Below are 21,785 nucleotides of genomic sequence, written 5' to 3' on the forward strand. Positions count from 1 at the left end.
TCTCCCCATTTTCTTGAGGGAATTCTTCCTCAGCCGGCATGGGCACATTTGCCTCAAGAGCCGTTTCCATGGCAACTGCCAATGCTCCAAGAAAAATCTTGGATGAGCAGAGGAGTAGGGACAGGATACACCAAAATGAGTCTTCATGGAAGAAGCCAGGTCACACTGGCCAGTCCCAGGGGCTGAGACCCAACCCCAGCCCGAGAATCCCTGATGCCACAGACGAAATCTAGTCACCATGGCAACACTGATTCCCCATCCTTGGGTGTCACTGGGGATGGGGAGAGACAGGAGGGAGGAAATGCCAAGGGGCAGCCAGACCAGTAGCTTACAAGGTATGCTAATCCTAGGATGGGTGTGAGAGGCAGGTAAGTGAAGAACACGGGTGCAGATGAAAGAGCAGCCTCTGGGGTCTGATTTTTGGATTCAGAAAGGCATCCCCTACCCAAAAATTGATGCCTGGTAAACCCTGTTGCTAGGCCTTGAATTCCACCATTAGAGTTCTACTTTTAACTCCCCCACAATTAACTGCAGTAAAAGTAATAATGGCCTGGGGGCCAACACTCCCACCACCACCACCATTCACTGGCTCAGGCTGGTTGGGGGCAAGGCTGGAGCAGCTGTGGGTGTGGAGAGAAGCGAGGGAGAGAATAGTTTATGCTAAATGATGGGGGTGGCGGGACATCTCAAGGATGCAACCTGATGCCCCCTCCAGCAAACCTGAGGAGTGCATTGAGGGCTGAGCTTAGAGAACCAACTGACAGAACCTCCCATCGTGTCCCTGGTTTGCTGTGTGACTTTAGGCAAGCACTTTCCCTCTCTGATCAGGCCTCAGTTTCCATATCTCTAAAATGGACAGGTTGGACTGAGAGAGGAAGACTTTGGAGTGGAGGAAAGAGAGAGTAGGAAAGCAAAGAAAGTTGGGGTGCAGTGTGGAGGAATCATGGGGGTTGCAGAGCTTTGAAAGACAAAAGGCAGAAATGTTGCTATTATGTAATCATTAGCTATTCCTTGAAATAGGATTTGGGGGAAGGTTAGACATCCAGCTCATAAAGCTCAGGCTCTCACTGAGGCCAGATGGTGGAGGGGCTGAGTGCCCAGCTGGGGAGCTAGGCTGCCTGGGGTTAATCTCAGCAGTGGAGGATCACTTACCTGCCCTCTGCCTCAGTCTTCCTATTTGCAAAGTGGGGAAAATTGTAATACCTCTTGCACTGAACTATTCTGGGATTAAATAACTTGACATACGTAGAGCGCACAGCATAGATCCTGTTTCTTGTTATCTCACTATTGATGAAACAAGGCTAAAAGCATCTACGTGGGGGCATGTGCGCGTGCGCGCCTGCCTGACCCTGACGTTACTAAGTTTCAGGGAAGGGATGTTAAGGGGAAAAGGCAGCCCAGATCAGGAGGCTGGGTGGAGATAAGCTGCAAAAAAGAGGAAGGGAGGGCCCCTGGCTGTGAGCACTGAGCTCTGTTCCCCTTCGCCAGCCCGAGGGAGGTCAGCGACATGCACGCACCCACCCAGGACAGGGCGGCAGGGTTCGTGGGAAACTGCCGGCTGGGTTCAGGGAGGAGCCACAGGGGGAACCTTGGACCCCAAGTCCTTCCAAGACGACCCACTCACTTGTGCCCCCAGGAGCCCAGTGCCCCTTGAATGCGTGGCGGTCAAGGCCTCTGGGCATTTGCTCTTACAGGTTGCTGTGCTGGGGGTCAGAGGAACCTTTTCCTGTCCTGCTCCCCCCAGCCTCGCTACGCACTGGACAAAAAGACAGGCAGAACGGAGAGCAAATGGTAAGAAGACAGAGAATGATCTGCTGGCATGTGCCAGACGTCTGGCTGGATGCTTTGCCTTCCTTATCTCCCCGTAGCCTGACCAGCTCCCCACCCAAGACGGGGATGGTTATTATCCCCACTTAACAGGTGTTGAAACTGAGGCTCTGAAAGGAACCTGGTCAGGATCACCAGACAGCCCTGGTGGAGCCAGGACTTGAACTTGGATCTGTGGTCTCCAGAGCCCGTGCTCCAGGGCACCCCAGCTGCAACCCACACAGCTGTTGAAAATGTTCTCCTGTCCTTATCACAGCGCTTCTAAGCGTCCTGGGTGGGCTGCTGGCCTCTTTCACTGCTAGGCCGTGACAAGCCTTCAGGCCGCATTCCTTCCTCTCCCTCCTTCTTCCCCGGGTTCCCAGGTGCAGCCCTGGTAGGGGAGGAATCTAAACCACTGAGAGGCTGGGGGTGGGAGGTGGTGATAACAGTGGCCCTTACTTGTCAGGCGCCAACTGTGTACCCAGGGCCTCTACTCAGAACAAACCTTTAAGGTGGGTATTTTCATTCCCATTTTGCAGATGTGGAAACGGAGGCACAGAAAAGCAAAGCCACTAGCCCAAGATCCCACACCTAGGAAGAGGCAGAGGTAAGATTTGAACCTGGGCTGTTCTGACACGGGGGCCCACACCTTCAATCACCGTGACTGCCCTTGACGTTCTGCGACTTGCTGGCTGGGGACTCCACTGTGTGCAAGGCCCTCTGTTCTTGCACCCGCTGACTCGCCCATGCACGGGGCAGGCAGGGGAGCCGTGTCTCACATACCCACAACCCCACCTCAAAGAGCCTTCAGTGACCCGACTTACCCACCTCTGGCCAGTGCAGTCGCCACACGCCAGGCTCCAGAGCAGGCCGGGGGCTGCAGAGGCACGTCCAGCCAGGAGGACCCCTGGGAGATCCTGCAGGCCTGAGCCGCCCCAGCCGCGCCCCGCCCAGGCTGCCAACACCAGGCACAGGGCCCCCGGGGCACTCAGGCAGGCTCTGGCCCCCTGGAATTGCCTGGCTCCAGCCCAGGCAGCTGACGGAAGGGCTGGCATTGGTGGAGTATGTAGGAGATCCCACCCTGTTCCCAGGCTTGGGGGGAGGAGGGACAGGCTGCCCTCCCCCTTGACCCTATAACTGTGCTGTCACCTTTTCCCAAGGAGAAACTCAGCCTTGCCCGAGAAAGGGTCTCACTGGGAAAACTGCCCCCCACCCTCAGTGGAAAAAACAGACAGTTGAAGCCCAGAAGAAATGTCAGAATCCTTAAAAGCCCCTGCTGGAGAGGCTATAGGCTCGAGGGGTCTGCCACCCCCATGCTACAGAAAAAGGAAACTGGCTCAGGGCAGCGGAGGGCTTAAGCCTCACACAGCTGCAGCAAAGCCAGGTGCCGAGGCCAGCCTGACCCCTGAGATCTCAGGCCATGACTCAGTCTCTTCATCTGCAAAGCGGTCCAGTGTAACGCTTACATGAGATCACAAATGCAGGGTATATAGGTTGACCAGTCATCCCAGTTTGGGGGTGTCCTGAGAAATAGGACTTTTGGTGCTAAAACCAGAACGTTCCAGGCAAATCAGGACAGGCAGGTGGCCCTGCCTATATGAAAATCCCAGCCCCAACAAACACACCCCGTGGCTGTGATGTTTAAAGGAAGCTACTTCTGGAGTCAGATAACATCGACTTTGTTATTCTAGCTCTGTCATCATTTAAAAAAAAAAAACTTTTATTTTTTCATTCAGTTAAATTTGACAGATCTCTGCCAGGCACTGTGCTAGGCGTGGGGATGCTGTAGAGAGCAGAGGGGGCAAAAACCGGTGCCTGGTAGAGCTTAGAAAGACACAAGACATCATCACACAGGCAGCAGGAAGGGGAGCCCTCCTGGTAAGTTGCTTGGTTTCTGAGGCTTGGTTTCACCTCAAAATGGGGGACCATCCACTTAGAACCTCTTCTTGGGCATCCCCTAGGCCCTCGAGCCATCACTCAGAAATAAAATCATCAGAAAAAAAACTCTCCCTGGGTTCTGCCATTTTCCAGAGAAGGTTGCCCTTCTCTCTCTTCCCCCATCCCCACAGCAGAACTTCTAGAAAAACCCATCAAGTCATTAGAAAGCTCTTCCTTTTTTTTACTAAACTGAACTCCAGCAACCTGCCACATTCCCCTCAGCCTGGGTCAGCCCCCTGGAGTCACACAGGATAAGCCAGCCACCTCCTTCCCCTGGCAGCGGCCACTTCCTCACTTTAACCTTGGCCAGCACTTCCTCTGCATCATTCTTAACCCCTTACCTGCTGGTCCCTACAGCTGGGACTGCTCTTTCCTCGGGCAGGGGGAGGGGTGTTCACAGGCTGCTTTTGCTTGCAGGTTTGTCAAATTTTTTGTTTGCTTAGGTACTGGCTTGGTGGTCCCAAGGGTGGGGTAAAGCTCCGAAGAGGCTCAGGTATCCGAGGGAACGTAAATTAAAAGTGAGAGTGAAAGGAGGAAAGGAAACGGGTGGAGACAGAAAACGGAGCCAGGGCTGAGGGGAAAAATGCAGACAATAAGTAATGTCCTAAATACTTAGCCTGGGTGGGCCACACAGTGGACTCACAGACTGCTAGTCTGGAAAAGAAAAACCAGTTACAGGAGTCACGTGCCCCCTGGCTCAAAACAAACCTACTTCGGGGAAGGCGAAACCTTCGGGGACCAGGAACAGAAGGACCTTGTCCAGAGTTCCGTGTAGAGAGGACACAGCATGACGTGCAGGCCAGCATCCTCAGAGATGTGCTGACGGTAGATGCAGGCTTGAGGTTCCAGATGTTTCAGGAGAGGCTTCCAAACACTGGCTGCCTGAATACAATACCCTCTCCTGTAAGCTGGCAGCTCTGCCCCAAAAGGCCATTCAGTAGGAGCTGCTTTCCCCAGACGTGCCAGGGAAGGAGTGACTATTTGCTTTGGTCTAGACATCCAGGGTTATGCATTGCTGGCTTAATGGGAAGAAATTTCTAGAATGTCTGGGAAAGGGCCTGAAGTGTGTGGCCCTCAAGGCATTCTCGCTGATGCCGTTTCTCTGAACTGATGTCTTGATACTATAGGCAGCGGAGAGCAGGACATTATTCTCTGTGACAAATGCTAGAACCCAGCCACGCTCTCCACCAGCCGGAGACGGGCCTGGGGTGTCGTGACGCTCACTGCCCTGGGCTTGCTTGTCTGTTACCCTGTTCTATGGTAAAAGGATGCTGACAAGGACACTCACGACTCCTACAAGCACGGGTTTTCAGTCATTACCTTCTCCAGAGGATCTCTGTGTCCACTGAATATTAGCCCATGAGGACAGATTTCTTTCCTACAGACACTTCATCGAGGGGTCAAGCATTCTCTTGGAATGAGATGGCAAATCCACGGTGAGACATCGGCTGGACCGGCCGTGGCCACAGGGGGCCACTGGGAGCACATGTCAGCCACCAGGATGACATGGATGCTGAAGAAAGAGTGGGTCCTACATAAACCTCAAACAGGACCCTCTCAAGCCAGGTTCAAGGAGACCAGAAGGAACTTTCTCCTTGTGACACTGAGGAAGCTGGAGTCAGGTAGAGTAGACTTAAAATCCCAAATATGTTCCTGTGGTGGCCAAAGAGGTAACGGCGATGAAAGCCACGGACATTAGCGTTTATAATATCTCTTCACAGTGACACTTGCTTTAGCCTAATGGGCATCCATTCACAATTCTAAGTTGGCTTTTTTAATTTAAATTTTTGACTAGGCTACACAACTCCATCGAATTGGTGATGTTCAAAACTATCTAAAATTATAAAAAGGTTAGAATGCAAATCCTATCCTGCCACCATACACCCAGTCCCCACTGCACCCAAATCCTTTTGTTTCTTATGTCTCCTTCCAGAGTGTCTTTAAACAAATACAAATATATATTCCAAGTTCTTCCCTGTTTTACATGAAAGTTGGTCTATTACACACACTATTTTGCAACTTGTCTTTCTTACCCAACAATATACCTTGGAGATGATTTCATATCAGTGTGTAAAAAGCACCCATCCTTTTTGATGGCTGCATAGTATTCCATTATTGGATTTGCCTTCATTTACTTATCCAGTCTCCTGGGCGCAGGCATTTGGCTTGTTTCCAGTCTCTTACTGTTAGAGTTCATCGTCATGTATGTGTTACAGTATTACATGAAATCAGTGTGTGTGTGTGTGTGTGTGTGTGTGTGTGTGATTCCCCACTTACTCTTAATAGTGTCTGGGGCTCTCAAACCCTTTCTTTTATGATGAGAAAACAAGTCTTAAGCCCTTCCTTTTCACTGGCTGTGCTGTGATTTAATCCATCAAAAAAAAAAAAAAAAAGCTTCAGAGCCAGGTAGACTGGGATCAGAAATGAATGCTGCAGTGTATGAAACTATCTGCAGAGTATGGGAGACAGATTTAGGCCCGAGGCGCCCTCAACAACCCCAAAGGGTAGATCTGGAGCTTGTAGGTTCCCAGAGAAGAAGGCACTCAGGCTGGAGGAGGCACAGAACAGGGTAGTGACGGACCAGTCAGCAGATTTCTGGGGTCGACCCCGAGCTCAGAGCCTGGAGCCTGAGCCCATGGGAAGCCATTTTCTGGAGCTGGCTTGGCCGCCTTGGGCAGCCCACAGCAGATGCCGGCTTGAAGCTGTTTTCTGCTTTCATCCTGTTTGAAGATAAGGCCGTGATCGCATTCCCGGGGTGTGGAGAAACCTCTCCCCTCCATGCATGGGCCCTGGCCATCCCCGCCCCTCAGGAAAGGATCCAAAATAATTTTCCACCCATTTCTCATGAAGAACAAACCTTGGCGGGCAACAGAGCGCCCACCCCACGCCCAGGCACTCCTCATTTCTCCCTTACAGGACTCACATCTTCCCAACTTGGGACGGGCCCCAAGTGGCTGACAGAAGAGCCTTTGTCTCCCTCATCCCTCTTCCTCACCCTCCTGCCAAGAATCCTGGCAACGTCTCACTAGTGTAGGTTTCCAAGGGCCCCCGCAGTTTGTAGCCACAAGTGAGGACCCTTGAAACCACCATGATGCTGAGCTGTGGGAACCATCACCGTGAGCCCTCAGGATCCTTCCCATCCCTCACTTTGCTCTAGCCTCCCAAGAGCCCTGACACTACCCTCCCTTCACAACTGAGGAAACTAAAGCTCAGAGGGGGTCAAGCAACTTGCCCAAGGTCACACAGTTAAAAAATGGAGGAACCAGGACTTGAACCCAAAGCCATGCTCAGCGTGATAGCGAAGAGGGCAGGCTCTGGAGCTGGGCCATCCAAGTTCAAATCCCAGTTCTGCCACTGACGACTTGTGAGACTTCTTTGTCGCTTAAATTCTCTGTGCCTCACTTTCCCGATCTGCAAGATTGAACAGTGATAGTACATACCTCACAGAGTTGGTATTAGAATTAAATAAGAGAAGGAATACAGAGCGTCCAGAACAATGCCTGGTCCACGATAAGTTCTCAGTAAAGAATCTATCACTGTTTCTATTATTAGTGTCGTCAGGTATGATTACGATTCGTACGATTGCCTGGCATTGCCCCAGACCTGAATGTGGTACAGCCATAAGGGAGTGTGAGGATACAAAACCTCCTCTCAGAGCTTCTTTCACACTGAGGTGTAAATACCTGCTCACAGATTACATATTTCTCATTCATACATTCAGGAAACCTCACGGAGCCCATATTATCTGCCAGGTAGCAGGCAAGCAGCTCGGAATACAAAGATGTAATTCCAAGTCCTAAGAAACCCAAAGCCAGGTTCCTCCTCCCTCTGCTCCTCTTTCCATGGCCAGAATCATAGATACTTACTCCACTCTGGCCTTCCTCTCCCCAGCTCCCACCTTCTAAGGAAATGAACGAGCAACTTGAAATGAGTCCACCCCTCAGGTGAGGGTCACAGCCACACTAGCTCCGCCCACCATCCTGCTCCCCTCTCCCCAAGCCCGGACACCCTCCCTGCTGCAAGCACTCATTCATTCATCCATTCTATAACAGGAATAGAAGCTGTGCCCTGGAAGCTCTAGCACAGTCACATTCAAAGAAACAGTCCAGCAGCCATAAGCACTTATAAATAATTCAAATTGTACTGCCATCTCTCAAAGAACCACAAAGAATATTGTAGTAGGTGTTGGTGGCCCAGATCCCCTTTACCAGAGGGGAGCACCCATCCCACAGCTGTAGCGAATGCTCATAGCACAGCTCACTGCTGCCCCCTTCTCCTGAGAACTGCCCTCAGCCCAGCAGGAGCTGCTTCTCCCCGACTGCCATGGGGTACAATTCAGGCTCCAGAGTCCACCCACCCCCGGGATCAGGCTGAGGCTAGTCTCCACCTGAGACCATATTCTTGCTGACATCCTCCCTGTGCCCGACCCTTGAATGCAAATTTAAGGGTGTGCCCCCCAAAACCCACTAATCAGGATAAATAAGACTTTCATGCAGCATTGAAAAATCAAAGCTAATGCACAAAAGGCACGATGAGCAAAATATCAAAATGTTCAATAAAGATGAGATCCAACCCTGAAATGGCATGACCCTGCCTCCCTTCCCTCACCAAATCCCAGCCCTGCCTGAGACACACCCTCACCACCTCCCATTCACCAAATCCTCACCTCAGGCTCTGCTTCTGGGGAGCCCCTGCCTAAGACACAGCCACAGCTGTGGCTCAGAAGCCACAACAAGCCTCTTGGGACTGTCTTTTACTCATTCCTCTCCTGTGTATCCACCACCTCGACAGAGGCCCTACGACCCCCTCTCAACTCCTCCCCACTCAACCCCTTCCCACCAAAATCTCGCCCTCTGTCCCAGCCAGAGCAGGCTCCCTGCGCCCCTTCCCAGCCCCCTCCTGTGTCCTTCTGACCCACGATCAGCATCTCCCCCTTTCATTCTCTCTCCCCCAGTCCTCTCCCTCCCCGCCCACTGCCTGGACTCTGAGTCGTGATGGAGGCCTCACATGGCAACCATTGCATCCTGTTGCCCCTGTGGGGAAACCATGGTGTGCCAGGTACGTCCTCCTCTCTTGAAGTCCAGCCCTGGCGCTGGCAGCCAGAGCCTTCACCTCCACGCCCAATTTCTCAGTTCTTTCTGGGTGCCCCACCTCAGCTGCACCCGTGCCCTCCCTCACCTCAAAGGAGCCCAAGAGACCCTCTGAGCTCAAGCGAACTCCTGAACCAGTTATATTTCCCAAACGCTTCTGAGACTGTCCTAGACTTACCACTTTTCTAGGTTTGCCAAGTAAGGGCACGGCAGAATTAAAACTGTCTTTGACCATCTTCACCATTTCAGAAAACAAACAGTATGTTAATACTGACAAAAATCAATGAGACATGGACTCATCCTTCTCAGCTGAAAATACTTCACTTTATGAATAAAACAATCACTCGATTGTCTGTGTTCTCTCTTTTCGTTTCTCTGCAGGCTGTTAAAAACTTGGCCACAGAAAGGTTCCAGTGGGCCGGGGTTCTCAACCCCCCTTTTGACATCAGGGGAAACTGAGACCCACAGAGCAGCTCTGTCTTCCCATCCAAACCCACATCCTTGAATCTTCCCTGGAGGGAAACCACGCTGAGGTAGGAGGCCTGAGTTCCAGGCCCAACTCTGCTCCTAATTTTCAAAGAATCTGCACAAATCTCTTCCCCTCTCTGAGCCTCGAACCTGTAGATATTTCAGATGACCCTGAAGATGCCCTCTGGTCCAGCATTGAGGACATGGGGCTCAGACCCTGCCTGAGCTCAGGAGCCAGCACGGCTGAAGAAATGGTCTGGACACCCAGGCTTCTTTCTCTGACATCACGTTTGGGCCTCAGTTTCCTCTTCTGGGAATGCAAGTGTTGTGGTTAATGCTATCTGGGTTCAAACTCTGGCTCTGCCTTTACCAGCTGTGTGACCTTGGGCAAGTCACGTAACCTCTCTGTGCCTCTGTTTCCTCACCTACACAGCGGAGAAGCAAGGGAAGAGGACTCAATTGTCTGTGAGTGTCCCCCGTCAGACCTGACGATCCATGCATTCTCTACCCCAAGTTTCTCCAAATGAACCACAGAGATAGGAATCAGGTGAGGGGCCTCTCCCTGGAGCTGAGCCAAAGATTTCCAAGGGACACAATTTTGGTCTTTAAATGGACGGGAATATTACGGTGTTGAACACAAAAGTCCCATGCTTTCTTTTTTACAAAGCGTATGCCCTCAAAGGAATTATGTGTGTTTTAAAAATAAGGCACACGACCTCAAAATAACTTTAGTGAGGGTTGGTTTTGCGTAAGGGAAAGAGGGGACTTCAAGTGATGCCCCAGATGCTGTCCCCCAAAATATCAGGGGTTGGCCCTCTGCTGTTGCGGCTCGTGTGTTCATTCCCTCACTAAGGGTTAATGAGGGCCCATGATTCAGGGTGCAGGTAAGTGCTTGGTTTTGACCAAAGATGCTCCGTCCACTCCAGCTCTGGAAGATGTCGGTTGGCTCAGAGCACTGGCTGATGAAAAAAGGAGGGGGAAGGGGAGAGGAGTGGAGGGAGAGCCTGAAGGGGTGGAGGGGTCCCGGGAGCAGGAGGTGCATTGAGAAGGCAGGGGCCAGGCAGCCGGCCTTCTACTCAGCTCCCCACGGTGGCCCTGCTCCGCACCCCATGAGCTTCAGAGCCCCCTAAGGAACTTGAGTGTCTGGGGTGCCCCCAGCATTTCCATATGACATCCTAGGGGAGAAACCAGCCGGACACCACTGCCGCCCCCGCCCCGGGGGAGCCAGATGACGCCCAAAGAGGCCTTTCAGGCGCTTCCAGAACTGATGGCTGCCCCAGGGCCAGGGCCGCCTTTGATGTCAGCCCTGCATCCTTACAACCACCAGAGATGGAGCTGACGCAGCCCCAGTTTTCAAGAACACGGCTCTCAGCGAGGCACAGCAACTTGCCAAAGCGCCACAGCGAGAAAGCAGAAAGGGGCAGAGCTTCTCACTAAATCTGCCCCATCGCCGGGGACACGGACACCTAGAGACAGAGTCGTGAATGCCACACGCTTACCGAGCTCTGGGACCCCAGCTAAGTGCGTCCCCCACATGAACGCCCAATTCCAAGTTCCCCAACCCCAGGTTCTTTCCTTTAAACAAATGGCACGGCAAATACCAAAATAACAAAGGTAAAAAATAAAATAGGGCTTCCCTGGTGGCGCAGTGGTTGAGAGTCCGCCTGCCGTTGCAGGGGACATGGGTTCGTGCCCCGGTCCGGGAAGATCCCACATGCCGCGGAGCGGCTGGGTCCGTGAGCCATGGCCACTGAGCCTGCGCGTCTGGAGCCTGTGCTCCGCAGCGGGAGAGGCCACAACAGTGAGAGGCCCGCGTACCGCAAAAAAAAAATAAATAAATAAAATAAAATGTGCCCTCTCCTAGATCCATGTCCCCCCCACCAAAGACCCTGTGAGGCAGTGTCGTTCCCATTTCACAGATGAGGAAACCAAGGCTGCAGAACTAGGAAGGCGAGGAATTTGAAGCCAAGCAGTCGGATTCCAGAAGCTCTGACCATCGTGCCATCCTGCCTCTCCAAACACACCTTGACGAGCCATGCTTCTCCCCCGGTCTCCCGGCACCGGCTCCAATGCCCACACAGGGAAGGAAGGATGCCCGAGTGAGGGAACAGTTTTACCAGTTCAGCAGAAGGTGAGAGGGACCCCAGCCTCTTCATCCAGGTCACAGGACGCAGCCTTAACCACCCTCTCACCGCGGCCTGTGGGCTCTGGCAGAAGGCCACAGGCAGGCAGGCAGGCAGTGTAGACGTGGGTGTGCCAAGATTGCAACACTCACCCTCACGGCCTCCCAGGCCTGTTCGGTTTCTCTGAGCTCCGCTGATATGCAGCTTTGTCCCATTAAAAAAAAAAAAAAAAAAAGTCAACGCAATTCTACAAGAAAAGGGAGGAACAGAGACGTCCCAGTGGAGGTATGAGGAAGTGGTAACACAGACGTCTATGGAACTGACTCAGTCACTGCCTGTCCTCAGGTTCCGGAAGCAGGGGAGGCTGCCACTTACTGACCTCCAGGAGGTTCCCGGGCCAAAGGCTCCCCTCCCCCGTGTCCAAAAGCCTGAGGGTCCACCACTGTGGACACGCTGTGCTGGCTTAGGCACCAGGCTCACAAACCCCTCTCCTGCGAGCTGTCACCGGCTGCAAACGCCTCAGCGTGAAGGAGTTGATCCCTTTGGTTTTCAGTGGAACATCTGGAGGAGAAGAGTCTTCTGAGGGATGGGGCATGAGACTCACGTGTTGATTGAGCTATCAAAGATGAATGAGATAACCCTGACTGGTGTAGGGAGAGTCTGTGGCATCAGTGGAAAGGCCTGGAAATCACAGAGGAGGAGGGTAGGTGAGCTCTGGAGAAGGGACCAGGAGAATAGGAACAGCCCTTGTGGTGTCCAGGTAAACAAAGGGCAAGGCTCAGGAGCCTGACTCCTTTCGCTGTGAGCTGTGTGGCCTTAGGGAGCCAGTTAACCTCTCTGATCCTCAATCTCTGAGCCTCATCCTTCACAGGAAAAAAATGACTGCCAACAGTCTGGGGGTTGGAGCAGAAGGGGGTGATTAAAGAATTCAATCTCATTTCAGGAAGTATTTACCAAGGACCTGCCACGTACCCCATTTTCAGGGCCCAGAAGTCTTTGCAGGGACCCACTAAGTGCGGGACCCAGTGCTAAGCCCTTTACATGGATTATCTCCTTTAATTCTCACCACACAACTCAGGGCAGAACCTGCCAACACTCTCCTTTACAAGTGGGGAAACCGAGGCTGAGAGCGAGGAACCGACCCGAGATCACCCAGCTGGTCATCAAGCGACTCAGGATTCGAACCCAGGTCTGCCTTACTCCAAACTGAATCATTACTTTGAGGGCCCCATCAAAGCACAGAAAGCCAGGGCCACTGGAGGTGGGACGTGTTCCCAAGGCAGAGAGGGAGGCTGTGAATTAGGGAATGGAGGAGGGGTGAGCACGCGTTTTCTCCAGGCCTCAGTTTCCTCGGCTGTAAAATGGGACAGTTTGCCCCATCTCCCACATTTCTAGCCTCTCACAGCTCAGGACCCCCGCTGCTCTGCCCACCACCTGAGCCAGTCCCTCATGCTCAGGCCACAGTTGGTCTTCAGCCCCAACTCTGTGCCACTCTGCATCTCACGTAAGCCAGCCAACACCCTCCACCCCGTGAGGAAAACCCTTTAATCACCCCCAATTTACAGTGGAGCAAACTGAGGCTCAGAGAAGTTAAGTGTCCTCTCCGAGGTCTCACAGCCAGCGAGGGCAGAGGTGGGTTTCAAAACAGGTCCGTGAGCTGGCAGAGTCCCGCTTCTACCCCGGGTGGCCGTTTCTTTCTTACTCAAGGGATGTCGTTTTTCTTCCTGACCCAGATCCCTGACCATTGAAGAAGGCCCCCTGTGAGTCGCATCTGTCATAAAAGAGACTGAAAATTGCCCGAACTTCCCGAAGACCTGCTCTTGACGTCAGTCAGCTCTACCCCCCGGCGATGGCAGGGGCCAGCAGACCCTTCAATGCCCAGCCCGGTTCATCTGGCTCCAACGGGCAGCGGCCAAGTCCTTCTCCCCGCAGGAAACATATCCCGGGCTGGCCACAGGTGCCACCCTAAGTCAACTCTCTTTAACCCTGAAGGAAACACCTCGTTTCTCCCAAGTTCCGTGCCTACAGCTGTCAGCAGGTCCTGGCTGTGCTAGGAGAAGAGACCCAACATTCAGCGGAGAAAGCCACCAATGCAAAGAAATATTCTCTCCTCCGCTCTGGTTTCTGGACCAGACAACCCAGGAGATGAAGCCACTAACCAACATGCCCTTCTGCCAAGTTGGAATTTCAAACTCAATTCACTTGAGATTGTCTGGAATCTTCACTCGTCCAAATGTTCAAGTTTAAGCACCAAGTTTGGAGAGGGCAAGGTCTGGGGACAACAAGATGCTGTTCCGGTGAGATGGGGCGTACTGGACCACGCAGCAAGTTGCATGGGACCTTCAAGGCCCTGCAGAACATCCAGGCTCCCTCCGGCCGTTCCCTGCTTCCATTCGCCACATCAGATGTTCCTCGCTCGTCAAGCTGCTCACGTTGCTCTCCCGGCCAGAAATATCTTTTATTTCTGGCCAAGTTTTCCTCCAGGCGCTCGAGGCCAGTCATCCTTGGAACCAGCCCAGGTGCATGCTCCCTTCTCCAGACACTATTTCCTGACTGCCCCGATCAAAGCTACCCCCTCTTTGCTCCCGTGGTAGTTCGGGCGCTGAATGCACCAGGCAGGCACTGATGGGAGTGTCTTCAACAATCGAAAAGGCCTTGGTCAGAAAGGCCCAGGTGAAACTCATTTGAGACTTCTGACCTCCAGAAAGGTATGATCATAAATGTGTATGGTTTTAAGCCACAAAGTTTGCAGTGGTTGTTATAGCAGCAACAGGCTCATACACTGACTATCTGAGCAATTCGTTCATCCCACACCCCGGAATTCATAGATTCTGGAAACTGTTCAAACAAATTCTGATAACAAGGGATGGGCATATTTTTAATGTCCCCTGGCCCTAATCACCACCCCCAGATCACTGACTGAACACTGAAGAACTCAACAACTCTGAAACAAGAGGAAACTGAGGCTCAGAGACCAGAACCCAGGTCTGCCTGGCTACACCCCACCAGGCCTCCTGTGTCTCTGACCCCTGAGCTCCAGGAGGAAATACTGAGCACGCTAGCCACTGTTTCTTGCACCAGATGCCCCACCCCCCACCCACCCAACCCACCTCCTTGCACAAGAGCTGCTCTCAGTGGGATCCCAGGGCCAAGATCAGAGGACCCAAGTCACATACCCCAAGAAAGCAGAACCGATTCTGACATTCTGCCTGGATAGCAGCTGACCCTTCTGCTGAGTCAGCTGCTGATACTTCCAAGGTTGCCAGAGTGTGTCTATGGTGGGTGGGACACCCCCCCACTGCCCACGGAGCCCAGGACTCCCCCATGGGGCAAGGCATGAAGCCAGGAGACTGACTGAAATGACCTTTCCTGTCTTGGGAACCCGAGGTCACAGGGCACAAGATGCCCACATCACCCCTGTGTACAAACGTGAATATCAGTGCCCACTTCCCCGGGAATTAAGATAGAAGCGCCTTCACTGAGCTGGCCATGTGCTGTGCTCGTGTATATTTTTACGTATATTAACTCGTTTAACCCCCAACAACCCTGTGAAGTGGTAGACCCTGAGAGTATCCCCCCCTTAGAGATGAGGACTCAGAGGGGGAGGGAGGTTAGAGGGCAGAGACGGGGTCTGAACCCTAGAGCAGGTGGCTGTGGAGTTCATGCCATGTCATGCTGTCAGCCGATGGCAGCCTGACATTAATGTTTCTTTCTTTGACAGCACCGTGTAGAATTAACATGGCCTCTGGCTTCCACCCAGCAGGGCAAGAAATTCTACTCTTCCTCTATCATGCTTGTGCCCAACGCTGCAAAAATATAGAGGTTCCAAAAGAGAAGTATTGTAAATTAACTGGTGTCCTAATTTTGCCTGAAAACAGCACGTCCTGGGAGCCAGAAACCAACCCTGCATCCCAGGCCCGAAGCTAGGGCCTCGCCCTCAGCCAGGGGCACATAAGGAGTCCTGACCTGGGAACCAGAGCCCCGGGTCTTAATCCTACCAAGTGACCTTGGGAATGTCGCTCAACCAATCAGGGCCTCACTTCCCTCAGATCTAATACGGGGGCCAATGTAACTACCCTCACAGCCCCTCCACAGTCCCACGAGGGCAGGAATCCTGTCTTTTTCATCACCCTGCCTTGTGGAGTGCCAGACACAGAGCAGGGGGTAATAAATGTTTGTTGAGTGACTGAATAAAAGTCTATGTGACAAGTTTGCCTCCCCTCCCCCAAAGGCCTTAAAAACAGGGACTGGGCTGACCCATCTTAGGTTCTCGCACAGGTACAGCTTTCGCTCCTCGGTGGGTTTATTCACGCAGGAAATCGTCCACAAGCACCTACTATGCGCCTGGCCCAGTTAAGGCCTCGGTGGCATCCAGGACCCACACACAGCCTCAGCTGTGTCCTCACACGCCACCCCCTTCTTTTTTTTCTGGCCAGTGACTATAATACTTAGTCACAGTGGGCTTCCTCGGCCCAAGACAACGACCCGGCTGCCTTCTAAACTGCAAGCTTGGCCCATTCTGGGCACTTGGACAATGATTCCTTCACTTCCACTTCCTTATACCCAGCCCTGGGGAAATACAGCCCAAGGAAAACCCCTACCCTAACCCCACACATGCACTGGCAGACACACACGCAGCCTTGCACACATGCACTCCAATGTGCAGCAGGACCCTAGGGCAGAAGTTGGATTTTCTGAGTTCAAATCCCAGTTCTTTTGCTTATGAGCTGTGTGACTTTGGGCAAGTCCCTTTACCTCTCTGAGACTCATTTTCTTCCTTTATAAAATGGGAATGCTAATCATGAAGCCTTTCCATGTAGTGTTATAGGGAGATTCAATGAGATAGTGGATACAAAAACCTTTGGTTCATCAATGTGATTTGCTCAACAACATTGTTATTTTTGTTTCCTTTCTCCAGGAGGGAAAGAGAATGGCAGTTGCCTAGGTTTCAAGGAAATCCATGTTTAGGGGGCCTGGAATGTGGGAATTTACTCAGTCTATTTGATGGGGATTATTTTGAGGATAGGAAAGTATTTGTGGGTCCAACATCACCATGTTAACTTTAAGATTAACTAATGAAAATTTAGAATCAGAGACTGGAAGAGACCCAAGAGGTCACCGTATTTGTGGCAGAGACAGCTAGCTGTCCACAAAAATTCGTTCTCCCTTCCACAGTACACAGCCATAGATGGGAAAGAGCCACCCTTGCCAAGAGCTACATTTCACAGCCTCCTTTGCAACTAGATTGGTCACATGACTAGTTCTCGTGTGTGGCAGAAAACAGTTAAGAAGCAAACATGCCCCCTCCATGCTTTCTTTCCTTGGCGATGATGTCCAAGGGAGAGTCGGAATGTGAGATGGCTCACTGAATCACTGTGTGGAAGAGGACAACCCTCCACTCACAAATACCTGCCTTATAACAAACGTCTCTTTTGTTTGAGCCATTATACGTGCTTGGGTCTATTTGTTACTGCACCTACTGCCCTAATACAACATTCAACCTCCTTATTTACAAATGAGACGATTAGGGCCAGAGAATGAGAGTACCTTGCCTGAGGTCACACAGCAAATTCAGCAATGGTTAAGAACTTTGGTGTCTTAACAATTTGGAGTAGATTTTGCAGTTTTCAACCTGCCCCCGAGAGCCATGAGGATTCCGAGAGGCCCTTCGGCAGTGAGGGTGAGGTTCAGGGAGCTGCCGTCTGGAGTCCTCCACTTCTGTTTCTACTAGAAAAACATCACTTTTATCTGTCTTCAAATTGCACTTCTCCATATATTTTCATCAGAAGAAAGGGCTCTGTGGCTTAAACCAACATCAAAGCCCGAATGCTGGATGATGTGGTCTGACTTTCTGTGGTAGAAGACCAAGTTTTGCTGCTTCTCCACCGGTGTCTCCTGGCCTCAGCTGCTGACACAGGGCATGCAGACTCGCAGAAGAGCATAGATATTTGCTTAGAAAGGAAAAAGAGAAGCCTCAGTGTGCAACAAAGAACCCAGAAACTTGGACAAAGGACAAAAAGAAAAGACACTTAGCTCAGTTGTTCTCAGATTTTAGGGTGTGTCGAAATCACTGGGGGTGCTGATTCAAAATGCAGACTCCTATACCCCATCCTCAGAGATTCTGACTCAAAAAACTGATGCTCGTGGTCCCAGGATTGCCCTTTGAGAAATCCTGAGTCTAATTCGACTCAGTGTAATTCGACAGCAAGAACTACAGGGAAGATTGGTCTTGAAAAGGAGGTCAGGGATGACAAAAAGGAAGCTGGGGGCTGGGCCCTTGCATAGAGAGAGAAGGTAGGCCCACGGCTCAGCCACTTGCTCGCTGGCCTCTCTGAACCACATAGGTCTGAATGATCAGACTGACATCAAGTAACAGTTACTTGAGTATAATGATGTGCTGTTTGCTCATAACTTTGCCAAACGCTGGTCCACATGGCTCACCCATTTAAAATGTGCTAATTTGAAAGCAGAGAGGGGAGTGGAATATTTTCAACAGATACCACTGGCAAAGGGTTCATATCCTTCATATACAAAGAACTCTTAAATATCAATAAGAAAGGAGACAAACATGCCAGCAAGGAACAAATGGGAATAGACTTGAGCAGGATAGTCATAAAATGAACAATAAGATTATAAAGGTTATTCAGCATGAACGAAGGAGTGCAAAGTCAAGCAGCCAGATGTTATTCTCACCTTTCCCATCAGGGAAGTTTTAGGAGATGGGTAGCAACCAGTGTGGGTGAGGCTGTGAGAACATCACACCCCAATACTGTGCCGGGGGAGTGCAAGCCGGCACAACCTTCCAGGGCGATAGCCTCAAAAGACTTAAAAACACGCGAACATGTGAGCCAGCGAATTCACCTTAGGAAGCGTATCCATGGGCCCAAACACGCAGAGATGATGTACTAGGAGCAGCCTTTGCAGTGCTGTTTATAATAATGAAAAAAAAAAAAAAGAGGAAGAAGAAGCAACCACATGGAGGAATGATTAATAAATCCCAACTCACCCTCTCTGTGCAGCCATTAAAATGTATATTGGAGGAACATAGAAAATACAGATGCAGTTCATGATCCGTGGTTAAGGACAAGGTAAGGTGCGAAACGAGATGTTGGAAAAGCGTGGGTGTGTCCACATCTAGATACTCCTGTGTGTCTGGTTCATTGTAAGCACTCAACAAACATCATAGGTCAAGTAGTGAGAGGGTGAGTGAGAGTTCTACAGAGGGGCACCCGAAGGTTCACCTCTGGGTTAGGAACCCCTTCTTTCCTCTCCATAGCTGAGAGGTAGGACAGTCCAGCAGCTAAGAAGGTGGGCTATGCAGACTCTCATGTCACTTGGATCTCAGCGCCCAGCCCCGCACCCCCGCAACCTGACTCTCAGTTTCTTCACCTGTAAGATGTGGACAATGAAAGCATCTCCCGTGTAGGGCTGTTGTGAGCATTAACCGAAGGGAAACACTGAGCTCGCTGCTCTTAGAACTATGGTGACCTCGCTGGTTTTTTACAAATAGCATGCATTACTTTGGAAATCTGAAAATCATATTAAAGCTATTTCCATTTTGACAAAAATTACATTTTACCAAGAACCAAAGAACTTCTCTCTCTATTACCATTTCCCCTTTCCTGGCGCCTCTAGGTGATGTCAGAGCGGAGCGTGATACCTTGTGGCCGGTCTCCTCTGCCCAGGTGTTCCCAAGCGTTCGGTGACTTCAGACCACTCGAGGTTGTGCAGGAGACCCGTGTTCCCCGACTTCTTTCTTGAAATCACACTGTCCTTTGGCTGTGGCCGTTTGCCCAGAAAGCAGTGCATCCATTCATTCAAGGGCCCCTCAAATAGCCCAGAGTTCAGCCCCTCTAGAACATTCTCATCCCCCGGAGGCTCCTGCGCTCTTTGCTCACCAGGGCTGCTGTCCTGAATGGGACAGGCCTCTGCCGGAGAAACAGCTGGAGGGAGTAGAGAGGGAGGGGCAGGAAACCGGGCTGACCGGAGGGCGGGGGCGGCCAGCTGCGTGGAGCGGGGCTGTCAGGGGAGCCTGCCTGTCGTGGGTGGTGGCTGATGGCGAGGCCTGCTGGGGACGACCCGCCCCTCTGGGAGCTGGGAGCTGTGCTCACCATCTGAGCACAAACCAGGAGCACATGTGGGCCCCGGGCAGCTGTGGGAAGCACGTCTGCTCCCAGCAAGGGCCTCCGGAGCTCCAGACAGACTACGTACAAGCAAGACTAGCTGCCGGATATCCCACCACCTTGGGTCACCTCCTCACCCCAGGCGTTTGTACATCATTCCACCTGGATGCCCTTCCTGCTTCCTGCCCCTATTCGTGGCCTGATGACCTCCTGCTTCCTTTTATTTTGGGGGGGGGGGTTAAATTAAAATAGCAATGTGGTTTTTTTTTTTAAGTATCAAATGAACAAAGATTAAAATGTTCTGTAATATTTGATTTTAGTAAATGTTACAGGGAAGCAAAATTCTTATCCATCATTGGAATACACATACATTCATGTACCACTTCTAGAAAACTAACAAACTACGTCAAACCTTTAACGATGTTCAGACCTTGTGTTGTTTAAATATAAATTCTGCTTTCATCCTAAACCCAGCTCCCCAGAGATAAATATCATTAACATGTTGGTTTGAGCACATGCACATATATATTTTATATATAAATGTAAAATGGCTCAGTCATGCTCTGTGTACCATATTGTAACCTGCTTTTGCAGTCAATGATTACATATATAAAATATATGTGTATATGTATATATACCTTACCATATTTTAAAAGTTGCTAATTATTTCATTTACTCAATGTACCATAGTTTATTTAATCAATTCAATACTCTGAGGGTGGATGATTAGGTTACTTTCAACTTTTCGACTATAGTGAGCACGCCATTGCACACTTGTCCAATTACTTTATTATACAAATTTCCTATGAACATGTTTATTACTCAAAGAGTCGCCCACTCTCTCTTCATGTCTCAGCTTGGGGCCACCTCCCAGGTAAGACTTCCCTGCCCCTTGGGGGATGGCTCTGGGCTCCCCCCATCACAGCACTGATGCAATGTTGTCCCAGCTTGTTAGGGTGTCTCTTTCCCTTGCACTAGGAACTCCTTGAGGAAGGGTCTGTGTTTTGTCCCCTGCTCTATCCCCAGCGCTAAGCACGGTGCCTGGCGACATCACCATCATCAGTGAATTATCTAAATAGCTGACAGCCAGGCAGTGTGCTAGAAACTTGGTACTTAATCCTTATGAAGGAAGGAAGCAGGCACTGTTTCTGCCCCCATTTTGCGATGAGAAAATTGGGACACAGAAAGGTTAAGTCGCTTGCCCAAGGCCACACAGCTAGTAGGTGGCACAGCTGGGATTCCAACCAGGCCACCTGGCTCCAGAGCCCCGCCTTTAGCCTCCAAACTAAAGAACGAACAGAAGGGCCCACTGTGTGCATTGCCCTGTGCCAGGTGCTTTCCGTGGAGTAAGTAGTGAACCAACAACGCTGCAGGAGGTGACACTTGCCCACCTTACGGATGAGGATTCTGGGGCCATGGACGGAAAGTCGTTTTGCCAAGGGCGCCCAGACCATGCCAACAGAGGCATGACTGAACCCAGGTCTGTCTGATTCCAAAGCTGGGGCTGCTGAAAATAACCTGTGAAAAAAGGAAAAGAGAAGGGGAGGGGGAGGGGAGGGGATGAGAAAAGGTAACAGAGAAAAAGGGAAGGAGGGGGCATAGGAAAGAAGGAAAGGAAAAAAGGAAGGAAGGGAGGGAGAGAGGGAAAAAAGAAAGAAGGAAGGGGGAGGAAGGAAAGGAGGGAGGGAGGGGGAAGAAGGGACAGCTGCTCTTCTTGGGCCTCCAGAACTTTGGCAAGTGGGGAAACATGTCCTTCACCATATGACCAGCCCGAGAACCTCATCTTCTCTCCCCACCATCCTCAACCCTTCATTCAGTGAGATTTACACTTAGAAACTATCTGGTTTAATGCTTTCATTTCAGAGATAATAACTGGAAGCACAGAGAGGTTAAGTCACTTGCCCAAAGTCACACAGCTTCCTAGGGTCAGAAGTCAGACCCAGCCTGACTCCAAACTCCTCTCCTCCCCACTCTGCCAGGCTTGCCCACGCAAATCCTTCCTGTACAGATGGGAACATTGGATCCAGAGAACGCAAGGGACTCACCCAAGGTCACTCAACAGTTAGCAGTAGAGCAGCAGCCCCAAGTCTCCTGGTCCAAAGGAGAGGACATTTCCACCATGCAAGGGGGATCCTATACATCACCATCTAAAGGTTTGTTACTAATACAGACCAGTGGTACTCAAAGCATGGATTCTGGACCAGCAGCAGCAGCCTTGCCTGGCAACTTGTTAGAAA

General features: G+C 51.2%; 1 protein-coding gene and 1 long non-coding RNA gene across 11 annotated transcripts in view; one reads left to right on the forward strand and one right to left on the reverse strand.

Annotated features, from left to right (window-relative positions):
* CMKLR1 (chemerin chemokine-like receptor 1) overlaps positions 1–19,337 on the reverse strand; it is a 39,194-nt gene extending 19,857 nt beyond the window's left edge. Inside the window, exon 1 of one of the 6 annotated variants that reach the window (XM_060170408.1) lies at positions 19,086–19,337. The gene's annotated coding sequence lies outside the window, so the exon portion shown is untranslated. The other 5 variants (XM_060170410.1, XM_060170413.1, XM_060170406.1 and 2 more) reach the window with 5 other exon arrangements.
* On the forward strand, positions 1,448–14,907 carry LOC132532142 (uncharacterized). 5 transcript variants are annotated; one of them, XR_009544338.1, is made up of 8 exons: positions 1,448–1,791; positions 2,346–2,413; positions 5,129–5,366; positions 9,216–9,849; positions 10,482–10,823; positions 11,222–11,433; positions 12,369–12,614; positions 13,159–14,907. It is a non-coding gene; the product is annotated as an uncharacterized LOC132532142 (long non-coding RNA). The 5 variants fall into 5 exon arrangements; XR_009544339.1 differs by having other exon boundaries at positions 12,504–12,614; XR_009544342.1 differs by having other exon boundaries at positions 10,630–10,823.
* Positions 19,338–21,785: the final 2,448 nt, after the last annotated feature.

The sequence above is a fragment of the Lagenorhynchus albirostris genome, chromosome 14 (assembly GCF_949774975.1).
Source record: "Lagenorhynchus albirostris chromosome 14, mLagAlb1.1, whole genome shotgun sequence".
Lineage (NCBI taxonomy): Eukaryota > Metazoa > Chordata > Mammalia > Artiodactyla > Delphinidae > Lagenorhynchus > Lagenorhynchus albirostris.